Raw genomic sequence first — 13,060 nt, 5'->3', positions numbered from 1 at the left:
TGGGAAGGCCCTACAAGGTCATCAAGTCCAACCGTCCTCCTGTCACCAATACTACCCACTAAGCTATTAAATCATATCTCTTAGCACCTCATCCAGGCGCTTCTTGAACACTGCGAGGGACGATGACTCCACCACCTCCCTGGGCAGGCTGTTCCAGTGCCTGACCACACTCTTTGAGAGAAAATGTTTTTCCTCATATCTAATTGAAATCTCCCCAGTCAAAACTTGTGGCCATTTCCTCGAGTCCTATCATTAGTTATCTGAGAGAAGAGGCCGACCCCCTCCTCATCACAACCACCCTTCAGGAAGGTGTGGAGTGCAATGAGGTCTCCCTTGAGCCTCCTCTTCTCCAGATTAAAGAACCCCAGCTCCCTCAGCCACTCCTCCTAAGTCTCGTGCTCCAGACCCCTCACCAGTTTTGTTGCCCTTCTCTGGACATGCTCCAGGGCCTCGATGTCTTTCTTGTAGTGAGGGGGCCAAAAACTGAACACAGTACTCAAGGTGCGGCCTCACCAAAGGTGAGTACAGGGGGATGATCAGCTCCCCGCTCCTGCTGGCTGCACTATTCCTGATACAGGCCAGGATGCCATTGGCCTTCTTGGCCACCTGGGCACACTGCTGGCTCATGTTCAGCCGAGCATCAATCAACACTCCCAGGTCCCTTTCCTCTTCACAGTCTTCTAGCGACTGTGCCCCAAGCCTATAGTGCTGCATGGGGTTATTGTGGCCAAAGTGCAGAACCCGGCACTTGGCCTTGTTGACCGTCATCCCATTCGCCTCAGCCCTGGAGTCCAGCCTATCCAGATCCCTCTGAAGGGCCACCCTACCCTCGGGCAGATCGACACTACCTCCCAGCTTGGTGTCGCCTGCAAACTTACTGAGGGTACACTCAATCCCCTCATCCAGGTCATCAATAAAGATATTAAACAAGATAGGCTCCAGTACCGACCCCTGGGGGCACCACTTGTAACAGGACGCCAGCTGGACTTCACTCCATTAACCGCTACCTGCTGGGCACGGCCCTCCAGCCAGTTCTTGACCCAGAGAAGAGTGTACCTGTCCAGGCCACAGGCAGCCAGTTTCCCCAGGAGAATACTGGGGGAGACCATGTCAAAGGCTTTGCAGAAGTCTAAGTAGACTACGTCAACAGCCTTTCCCTCATCTACTAGTCTGGTCACACGGTCATAGAAGGAGATGAGGTTGGACAAGCACGACCTGCCTTTAATGAACCCGTGCTGGGTGGGCCTGATCCCCTGGATGCCACACGTGTGCCGTGTGATCCCACCCAAGATGATTTGCACCATAACTTTCCCTGGAACCGAGGTCAGGCTGACAGGACTGTAGTTCCCTGGGTCCTCCTTATGGCCCTTCTTGTAGATGGGAGTCACATCGGCAAGCCCCCAGTCCTCTGGGACCTCTCCAGACAACCGTGAACACTGGTAGATGGTGGAAAGCAGCTTGGCAATCACCTCCGCCAGCTCCCTCAGCACCCTAGAGTGGAGCCCATCTGGTCCCATGGACTTGTGACATTCCAGATGGAGGAGCAGGTCTCTGACTGTCTCTTTCTGGATCGCAGAGGGTGAGTCTCTACCTCAATCACAGGGGACTTCCAGGTCAGGGCGTAAAGTACCCTGAGATACCAAGGGACCCCGGCAAAAAAAGCCTGAACAGGTCAAAGTCCGCCCTCTGGAAGTTCAGGAGAGCAGTTTTGTTAGTATCCCTTCTGACATCACCAAGGATAGAAAACTCTACAATTTCATGGTCACTCTGCCCAGGACAGTCCCCAGCTTTCACACCTCCCACCAGTCCTCCTCTGTCAGTGAAGAGCAGGTCTAGCGGGGCACCTCCCCGGGTAGGCTCTTGAACCAGCTGTGTCAGGAAGCTGTCTTCCACGCACTCTGGAAACTTCCAGGACTGCTTCCTCTGCGCAGTATTGTATTTCCAGCATGTATCAGGGAAGTTGAAGTCTCCCATGAGAACGAGTGCTGGTGATCGTGTAACTTCTGCGAGCTGCTCGCAGAATGCCTTATCCATATCTTCATCCTGATGAGGTGGTCTATAACAGACCCCCACCAAATGTCAGCCCTACAGGCCCTCTCCCGATCCTTCTCCATAGACATTCAACTTTATCATTCCCAACCCCAAGCTCTTCAACATCAAAACACTCTTTAATATGAAGAGCCCCCACCACCACCCTTCCTAGAATTATAGAATCATAGAATATCCCGAGTTGGAAGGGACCCATAAGGATCATCCAGTCCAACTCCTGGCACCGCACAGGTCTGACTAAAATTTTAGACCATGTGACAAAGTGCACAGTCCAAATGCTTCTTAAATTCAGACAGGCTTGGTGCAGTGTCTGCTTCCCTGGGGAGCCTGTTCCAGTGTGCGACCACCCTCTCCGTGAAGAACCTCTTCCTGATGTCCAGCCTAAACCTCCCCCGCCTCAGCTTGACACCATTCCCACAGGTCCTATCTCTGGTGATACCGGAGAATAGGTCACCTGCCTCTCCACTCCCCCTCGCAAGGAAGTTGTAGACTGCGATGAGGTCCCCCCTCAGCCTCCTCCAGGCTGAACAGGCCCAGTGACCTCAGCCGCTCTTCCTATGTCTTCCCCTCTAGGCCCTTCTCCATCTTCGTCACCCTCCTCTGGACACTCTCCAACAGTTTTACACCCTTTTTGTACTGTGGTGCCCAGAACTGCACACAGTACTCGAGGTGAGGCTGCACCAGCGCAGAGCAGAGTGGGACAATCACTTCCCTCGAATGACTAGCAATGCCATGCTTGATGCACCCCAGGATACGGTTGGCCCTCCTGGCTGCCAGGGCACACTGCTGGCTCATATTCAGCTTGCTGTCAACCACAACCCCCAGATCCCTCTCTGCGGGGCTGCTCTCCAGCGTCTCGTCGCCCAGTCTGTACGTATAGCCAGGGTTGCCCCGTCCCAGGTGCAGGACCCGGCACTTGCTCTTGTTAAACTTCATGCGGTTGGTGATTGCCCAGCTCTCCAATCTGTCCAGATCTCTCTGCAAGGCCTTTCCACCCTCGTCCGAGTCCGCAACTCCTCCAAGTTTGGTGTCGTCAGCAAATTTCCTCAAAACACCTTCTAGTCCTACATCCAGATCATTTATAAAAACATTGAAGAGGACTGGCCCTAAAATGGAGCCTTGGGGGACCCCACTAGTGATCATCCAGATGTGGCCCCATTTACCACAACCCTTTGAGCCCTGCCCGTCAGCCAATTGCTCGCCCATCGTATGATGTTTTTGTTTAGCTGTATGCTGGACGTTTTGTCCAGTGGGAAACCGTGTCAAAAGCTTTGCTGAAGTCCAAAAAGATCACATCAGCTGGTTTCCCTTGATCGACTAGATGGGTGATCTTATCATAAAATGAAATCAAATTTGTTAGGCAGGACCTACCCCTCGTGAACCCATGTTGGCTGGGACCAATGACTGCATTGTCCTCCAGGTGCGCTTCAGTAACTTCAAGGATCATCTTCTCCATGATTTTACCAGGCACTGACGTGAGACTGACCGGCCTGTAATTGCTAGGGTCTTCTTTTTTGCCCTTCTTGAAAATTGGCTCAACATTTGCCAGCTTCCAGTCTGCTGGGACCTCTCCAGATTCCCAAGACCATTGAAAAATAATTGAAAGAGGTCCCGCGATGACGTCAGCCAGCTCCTTAAGCACCCTGGGATGAATCCCATCCGGACCCATGGACTTGTATGGATCCAGGTGGAGCAGCAAATCCCGCACACGTTCACGGTCGGTTGGGAGTTTATCATTCCCACTGTCATGGTCCTCCAGCTCAGGGTACCCTGGGTCCCAAAGCCCATCATCACTGTTGAAGACAGAGGCAAAGAAGGCGTTAAACGTCTCTGCTTTACCTAAGTCCTTGTCTGTGAGGTGACCTTCCCCATCCAGTAGCGGACCTATGTTTCCTTTGGTCCTCCTTTTTCTGCTCACATATCTAAAAAAAACGTTTTTATTGTCTCCCACAGACTTGGCCAGCTTCAACTCTAGTTGGGCTTTAGCTACACAAATTTTCTCCCTTCAGACGCGAACAGTGTCCCTGTATTCCTTCCACGTTGCCTGACCCTCCTTCCAGCAGCCGTATGTTTTCTTTTTTCGCCTAAGCTCCAGTAGGAGATCAGCCAGGCCAGCCTTCTGCCCCGCCTGCTTGACTTCCGATATTTGGGAATCGCCTGATCTTGTGCTTTTAGGAGGCAGTGCTTAAAGACTGACCAGCGCTGATGGACGCCAATGCCTTCAAAAGCAGTTTCCCAGGGGACCTTGCTGACTAGTTCCCTGAGCAGCCTGAAGTCTGCTTTCCCCATATCCAGGGCTGAAGTTTTGGTGACAGTTTTCCTTCTGTCGTCAAAAATTTTAAACTCAACCACTTCATGGTCTCTATGGCCGAGACGGCCACCAATGACCACGTCCCCCACAAGACCCTCTCTGTTCTCCAGCAACAGATCAGGAGGGCACCTTTCCTAGTTGGCTCCCTTAGCACCTGCACCGAGAAGTTATCATCTAGGTGCTTTATGAACCTCCTGGACTTGCTCGTGTCAGCCGTGTGGTGATCCCAGTTGACTTCTGGCAAGTTGAACTCCCCCATAAGGACAAGGGGAGTTAATCTCGAGGCATCTCTTAGTTCCATAAACTAATTCATCAGCATTGTCATCCTGGCCAGGTGGTCTGTAATAGACTCCCGCAACAACATCCCCTTTATTTGTTCGTCCCCTAATCCTTACCCAGAGGCTCTCAACTTTGCCATCACCAACTTGCCTCTCCCTTCTGAAGAGCTTGTAGCCGTCCATCGCAGTACTCCAGCCGTGGCAGTGATCCCACCATGTTTCAGTTATGGCAACTAGGCCGTAGTCAGCCTGTCACACAGTCGCTTCCAGCTCCTCCGGTTTGTTGCCCGTGCTGCGTGCATTGGTGTAGATGCACTTCACATGAGACATCTGCCTCACCCCCAGCTTCAGCATTGTTCCCCCAGGCTCTTCTCTGGTGAGCCCTGTTTTATGCCCTTCCCCGCCAAAGCTGGTTGTCCTCTGGTGGGACAGCACACCTTCCCTGGTATCCCTGAGCCCACCTTCCCTCTTCATCCCAACACCCACTATGCAGGAATGCTCCCATACCTATAAGTTTATTTACACAAATAAGTTTATTTATTTTCAGTATTGGAGCTTTTGAAAATCACAAGCTCCATGGACGCTGGCCCTGCCTCTCCTGTAGCCTGCATGGCAGCAGTGCTCAGATGTAGAGCTCTGCGGCGATGCAGACATCTTCTGCTGCCGACAGCAAATCCTATCCCAGACTGAGCGGATGCTGTTGCCGTTCGGTTCCGCTGCAGTGCCCTGGGTGCCACAGGTTTGGCGCAAGTGACACGAGCACGGGTATCTGGTGATAGGGGCACTGCAGTGCTCTGAAGACGACGAGCTGGAGTAGCCATGGGGCTCCTGGGCTCTTGTGGAGGCTGAGCTGGGAGCTGGCCTGGCCCGTGCATTTCCCCGAGGGAGGTTGCTGCCTGTCCACTTTTGTTGGCTGTCGGTGCCCTGGGAGCAGGCCCCGCGATCTGGGGAGCTCTCGACGTTGCCAGGGCACTTCTTCCTCCAAGGCCACCACTTAGGTCCCCTGGTGCCTGCCTCAGCCCCAGATGTTTCAGACGCCGTGCTCACCTCCGCACTGGTGTTTCCTTTCTGAGGGACAGCCGCAGCCCGGAGGTGGAAGCTGCTGTCAGAGCATTGGGTCTGCTCGCTGCTGCTGCCCCACTGGCCTTGTGGGGCTCCTGCGGCTGGTCCCACAAAGTGTCTGCGGTGCTTCCGACGGTGCTCACGCCTCAGGCTTGTAGTTTGGATCACGGGCCTGAGGGCTGGGTAGACTGCGGTGGGCTCTTGTCCTGCCCACGCATTCGGCAACCCATAGGGCGTCCTCAGAATTTCACCCTTGGGAGCTGTGTCCATGCTGTGGCTACACCAGCCGTTCTTGGTGTAGTGTGTGTGAGCCCTTGGGGCTGCCCAGCCACCCTCCTCCCAGGGCACTGCTCGCTGGCATGGGCGCTCCGGGCCGAGCTGGTCCCCGCGGTGCTGCAGCTCCTGAGGCATGAACGTGGCCTCGGGCCTGTGGAAATGGACAGGCTGAGGGCCGGAGCATGGTGGTCCAGAGGCCGCTGGGCAGACAGTGGAGGCCCCGTGCTTCTTCCAGTTCCTCTTGACCTGGTCCGGATGGAGGAGAGGCTTGTATTTGAGGAAGGCGACACAGGGACATTGTGGTGGCAGGGGGCCAGAACAGGCATTTTGGGGCAGTGCTTCATGCTCCTCTTCAGTTGACTGCTGCACTGTCCCAGAGGAGCTTTCTAGGTTTTCTTCGCTTGCTGTCTGCATGCAGGCCTTGCTGTGCTGCTCAAGCCTCAGCTGCAGCTCTGAGATGTCGACAGGCGCTGCAGTTTGGGGCTGGTTCCCATTACCAGCATCAGCCCCCAGTGGTCTCAGGATGATGACGAAGTCGGTTTGGCAGCCTTGGTCTTTTCGTAACACTGTGTTGGCTGGGCTGGGAAGTGCTGAGAGGTCCACGGACAAGCCGAGAGGTTGCTGGGACACCTCCACCCACTGCTGTCGCCCCTCATCTGGGCGAAGGAAACTCTCACGCACGATCGTCCCCGTTTCTGGTGGCTGCATGGAGGAGGAGACCTCAGCCGGTGGCTCTTCATCTCCGCTGCCTGGCTTGGAGGCCTGCTTCCCAAGCCTGGGGCTCCTGGGGGCTGTCAGAATCTCTAGGCACTGCCTCTTCCCAGGAAGCTCATCAGCCTCCTCCGCACTGCTGGTTTTGCTCAGGGCAGAGTCCAGATGTTGGTCTTCTGCAGGGATGTCTGCGGGATGTGTCTCCTTCCTGGGCGCTGCGTGGCACGGAGGCTCTGGCTCTGTGGGGGCTCCTCCATCGTGCTCCAGAGAGGTGTTGCTCCAGCTCCGAGGACAGCTCTTGATCCTGGGGATGTCGCAGCCACAGCAGGACAGGCTGCCCCGCTTCATCAGCCCCTCCAGGTCCTTCGATGCCGCTTGCCAGAAGTCAGGCCTCAGCCCATCAGCCTCACACCTGGGCAGTGCCGACAGCACCAGCTGCTGCAGCTCCTGCTTGGCCTTGATGCACGCCGTACAGCCAGGGCAGCAGCGCCCTGACCCGCACAGCTGCTTGGTGCCTGCAAAACAGGGAGGGAGTCTGAGTTGCGGTGGGACAGAGGCACCAGGGCCACCTCGGGCCCATCGGGATGGGCTGCTCGGTCCTGAGGCCAACCCAAAGGGGACTCACCAGGCTCCGCTGCTGCTGCTTGTAGCCGCCATCCCCACTTTCGCCAGCACAGACCGTCACCCTGTGGGCACAGGAGCACAGCACAGTCACCAACCTGGGGAGGGATCCGTGGGGCCACTGCCGACACCCCCTGCCCCCGGAATCCCAGCCTCATGTCCCCCCACCCTCAAGCCCCATGTACCTTTTGGCGCCGGCCCCTGGAGAGCAGGGAGAGCCCGGTCACCACAAGCAGGAGGCCGGGGACAAGGAAAACGCTGCTGTCGTCAACCATCGCTCACAGCCAGGTACGACCGCACTGGCAGACGTGGGGTGCTGGCCGGTGCTTTATAGGGACACGGCCCTGAGGTCACAGACAGCACACGGCAACGCCTCTGTGAGGTCACAGCCCCCAGCCCACGCTGAAGCAGGCCGGTGCCCCTGTGCTGCATTTGTGGGGAGGCGGGGGACCAGGATGGCTCCGCCGGGCTCCTCGCTCGGGGCCAGGGTCACAGCCCACTGCCCAGCTCCAGCTGTGTCCGACAGCCTCTCCTGTCCCCCACCCCAAGCTCCTTAGTCTGCCACACTACACAGATTCGCTGTCACAGCTGGGAAGGAACTCTTCATTGCTTTTGGTCCCGCGTGACGGCGGAGCTCCCAGCACAACCACCTGGCTTATGAAAGGGCGCTATGACTTCACGAAGGGCCCTGCAGTTTGAGATGCCAACAGGCACTGCAGCACGGGGCTGCTTCCCGTCCTCAGCGCATCCACTCGGTGCTCGCAGACACCGGTGTGAGAAACAAAGCTGTGCTTTTGCAACAGAAGGTGTTTTTGTGGTGGGAAATCCACTAACCTTGCATATTCTAAAGGGATTGTGCAGGCACGACAGCAGCACAGCAGTGGGGAGTTTGTTAAGCAGAGAAGAGGAAGGTCCCGGCGTCCCAAAATAAGGAGGATAGCTAGGAAAAACAGGACGAGCAGTGTGAAATCGGTAAAAACACAAATCACAGGATCTATAGTCATGAGAGAAGAAGGAAAAAGAAAAAAAAAAAAAAGGATAAACTAACATTTGGTCAAATAAAATTGTACGTATGTGGTATAGAAAGGCGTTGAGAAGTTTGTGAACCTGCAGTACTCAGCCAGTGAGGAAACAGGGGAGGAATCAGTTGTCGGGCAGTAGGGAATGTAAGGTGATGATGAACTGTTACTGTGCGCTCCTGCTTGCAGGACGCTTGCAGGACGCCTGCCATGACCTCATCCATCTCTCCATCCTGATGAGGTGGTCTATAACAGACCCCCACCAAATGTCAGCCCTACAGGCCCTCCCCCGATCCTTCTCCATAGACATTCAACTTTATCATTCCCAACCCCAAGCTCTTCAACATCAAAACACTCTTTAATATGAAGAGCCACACCACCACCCTGCCTTCCTTGCCTCTCCCTTCTGAAGAGCTTGTAGCCGTCCATCGCAGTACTCCAGCCGTGGCAGTGATCCCACCATGTTTCAGTTATGGCAACTAGGCCGTAGTCAGCCTGTCACACAGTCGCTTCCAGCGCCTCCTGTTTGTTGCCCGTGCTGGGTGCATTGGTGTAGATGCACTTCAGATGAGACATCTGCCTCACCCCCAGCTTCAGCATTGTTCCCCCAGGCTCTTCTCTGGTGAGCCCTGTTTTATGCCCTTCCCCGCCAAAGCTGGTTGTCCTCTGGTGGGACAGCACACCTTCCCTGGTATCCCTGAGCCCACCTTCCCTCTTCATCCCCAACACACACTATGTGGGAAGGCTCCCATAGAACGCTTTCAAGTACAAGTAAAGAAGTTTATTTATTTTCAATATTGGAGCTTTTGAAAATCACAGGTTCCATGGATGCTGGCCCTGCCTCTCCTGTGGCCTGCATGGCAGCAGTGCTCAGATGTAGAGCTCTGCGGCGATACAGATGTCTCCTGCCAAATAACTGCGAGTTTGAGGCTGCTTCAGCAACAACAGAGGAGATGCAAATTCTTCACTCGTGTGCTATGTGGCCAGTCCAAGGGAGAGCTTGGGGACTGCCCATCCAGGGAGGACAATGGGTGCCATCAGCCAGGGCAGGGCTGAGGAGGAGCTCCAGGAGGAGCAGCCGGCTTGCCCTGGCTTATCCTCATCACCTTGTCCTAGAATCATAGAAACACAGAAACACAGGGTTGGGAAGGCCCTACAAGGTCATCAAGTCCAACCGTCCTCCTGTCACCAATACTACCCACTAAGCTATTAAATCATATCTCTTAGCACCTCATCCAGGCGCTTCTTGAACACTGCGAGGGACGATGACTCCACCACCTCCCTGGGCAGGCTGTTCCAGTGCCTGACCACACTCTTTGAGAGAAAATGTTTTTCCTCATATCTAATTGAAATCTCCCCAGTCAAAACTTGTGGCCATTTCCTCGAGTCCTATCATTAGTTATCTGAGAGAAGAGGCCGACCCCCTCCTCATCACAACCACCCTTCAGGAAGGTGTGGAGTGCAATGAGGTCTCCCTTGAGCCTCCTCTTCTCCAGATTAAAGAACCCCAGCTCCCTCAGCCACTCCTCCTAAGTCTCGTGCTCCAGACCCCTCACCAGTTTTGTTGCCCTTCTCTGGACATGCTCCAGGGCCTCGATGTCTTTCTTGTAGTGAGGGGGCCAAAAACTGAACACAGTACTCAAGGTGCGGCCTCACCAAAGGTGAGTACAGGGGGATGATCAGCTCCCCGCTCCTGCTGGCTGCACTATTCCTGATACAGGCCAGGATGCCATTGGCCTTCTTGGCCACCTGGGCACACTGCTGGCTCATGTTCAGCCGAGCATCAATCAACACTCCCAGGTCCCTTTCCTCTTCACAGTCTTCTAGCGACTGTGCCCCAAGCCTATAGTGCTGCATGGGGTTATTGTGGCCAAAGTGCAGAACCCGGCACTTGGCCTTGTTGACCGTCATCCCATTCGCCTCAGCCCTGGAGTCCAGCCTATCCAGATCCCTCTGAAGGGCCACCCTACCCTCGGGCAGATCGACACTACCTCCCAGCTTGGTGTCGCCTGCAAACTTACTGAGGGTACACTCAATCCCCTCATCCAGGTCATCAATAAAGATATTAAACAAGATAGGCTCCAGTACCGACCCCTGGGGGCACCACTTGTAACAGGACGCCAGCTGGACTTCACTCCATTAACCGCTACCTGCTGGGCACGGCCCTCCAGCCAGTTCTTGACCCAGAGAAGAGTGTACCTGTCCAGGCCACAGGCAGCCAGTTTCCCCAGGAGAATACTGGGGGAGACCATGTCAAAGGCTTTGCAGAAGTCTAAGTAGACTACGTCAACAGCCTTTCCCTCATCTACTAGTCTGGTCACACGGTCATAGAAGGAGATGAGGTTGGACAAGCACGACCTGCCTTTAATGAACCCGTGCTGGGTGGGCCTGATCCCCTGGATGCCACACGTGTGCCGTGTGATCCCACCCAAGATGATTTGCACCATAACTTTCCCTGGAACCGAGGTCAGGCTGACAGGACTGTAGTTCCCTGGGTCCTCCTTATGGCCCTTCTTGTAGATGGGAGTCACATCGGCAAGCCCCCAGTCCTCTGGGACCTCTCCAGACAACCGTGAACACTGGTAGATGGTGGAAAGCAGCTTGGCAATCACCTCCGCCAGCTCCCTCAGCACCCTAGAGTGGAGCCCATCTGGTCCCATGGACTTGTGACATTCCAGATGGAGGAGCAGGTCTCTGACTGTCTCTTTCTGGATCGCAGAGGGTGAGTCTCTACCTCAATCACAGGGGACTTCCAGGTCAGGGCGTAAAGTACCCTGAGATACCAAGGGACCCCTGCAAAAAAAGCCTGAACAGGTCAAAGTCCGCCCTCTGGAAGTTCAGGAGAGCAGTTTTGTTAGTATCCCTTCTGACATCACCAAGGATAGAAAACTCTACAATTTCATGGTCACTCTGCCCAGGACAGTCCCCAGCTTTCACACCTCCCACCAGTCCTCCTCTGTCAGTGAAGAGCAGGTCTAGCGGGGCACCTCCCCGGGTAGGCTCTTGAACCAGCTGTGTCAGGAAGCTGTCTTCCACGCACTCTGGAAACTTCCAGGACTGCTTCCTCTGCGCAGTATTGTATTTCCAGCATGTATCAGGGAAGTTGAAGTCTCCCATGAGAACGAGTGCTGGTGATCGTGTAACTTCTGCGAGCTGCTCGCAGAATGCCTTATCCATATCTTCATCCTGATGAGGTGGTCTATAACAGACCCCCACCAAATGTCAGCCCTACAGGCCCTCTCCCGATCCTTCTCCATAGACATTCAACTTTATCATTCCCAACCCCAAGCTCTTCAACATCAAAACACTCTTTAATATGAAGAGCCCCCACCACCACCCTTCCTAGAATTATAGAATCATAGAATATCCCGAGTTGGAAGGGACCCATAAGGATCATCCAGTCCAACTCCTGGCACCGCACAGGTCTGACTAAAATTTTAGACCATGTGACAAAGTGCACAGTCCAAATGCTTCTTAAATTCAGACAGGCTTGGTGCAGTGTCTGCTTCCCTGGGGAGCCTGTTCCAGTGTGCGACCACCCTCTCCGTGAAGAACCTCTTCCTGATGTCCAGCCTAAACCTCCCCCGCCTCAGCTTGACACCATTCCCACAGGTCCTATCTCTGGTGATACCGGAGAATAGGTCACCTGCCTCTCCACTCCCCCTCGCAAGGAAGTTGTAGACTGCGATGAGGTCCCCCCTCAGCCTCCTCCAGGCTGAACAGGCCCAGTGACCTCAGCCGCTCTTCCTATGTCTTCCCCTCTAGGCCCTTCTCCATCTTCGTCACCCTCCTCTGGACACTCTCCAACAGTTTTACACCCTTTTTGTACTGAGGTGCCCAGAACTGCACACAGTACTCGAGGTGAGGCTGCACCAGCGCAGAGCAGAGTGGGACAATCACTTCCCTCGAATGACTAGCAATGCCGTGCTTGATGCACCCCAGGATACGGTTGGCCCTCCTGGCTGCCAGGGCACACTGCTGGCTCATATTCAGCTTGCTGTCAACCACAACCCCCAGATCCCTCTCTGCGGGGCTGCTCTCCGGCGTCTCGTCGCCCAGTCTGTACGTATAGCCAGGGTTGCCCCGTCCCAGGTGCAGGACCCGGCACTTGCTCTTGTTAAACTTCATGCGGTTGGTGATTGCCCAGCTCTCCAATCTGTCCAGATCTCTCTGCAAGGCCTTTCCACCCTCGTCCGAGTCCGCAACTCCTCCAAGTTTGGTGTCGTCAGCAAATTTCCTCAAAACACCTTCTAGTCCTACATCCAGATCATTTATAAAAACATTGAAGAGGACTGGCCCTAAAATGGAGCCTTGGGGGACCCCACTAGTGATCATCCAGATGTGGCCCCATTTACCACAACCCTTTGAGCCCTGCCCGTCAGCCAATTGCTCGCCCATCGTATGATGTTTTTGTTTAGCTGTATGCTGGACGTTTTGTCCAGTGGGAAACCGTGTCAAAAGCTTTGCTGAAGTCCAAAAAGATCACATCAGCTGGTTTCCCTTGATCGACTAGATGGGTGATCTTATCATAAAATGAAATCAAATTTGTTAGGCAGGACCTACCCCTCGTGAACCCATGTTGGCTGGGACCAATGACTGCATTGTCCTCCAGGTGCGCTTCAGTAACTTCAAGGATCATCTTCTCCATGATTTTACCAGGCACTGACGTGAGACTGACAGGCCTGTAATTGCTAGGGTCTTCTTTTTTGCCCTTCTTGAAAATTGGCTCAACA

This window comes from Anser brachyrhynchus (assembly GCF_964034855.1).
Source record: "Anser brachyrhynchus genome assembly, chromosome: Z".
Classification (NCBI taxonomy): Eukaryota; Metazoa; Chordata; class Aves; order Anseriformes; family Anatidae; genus Anser; species Anser brachyrhynchus.
This window is presented reverse-complemented; position numbering follows the sequence as displayed.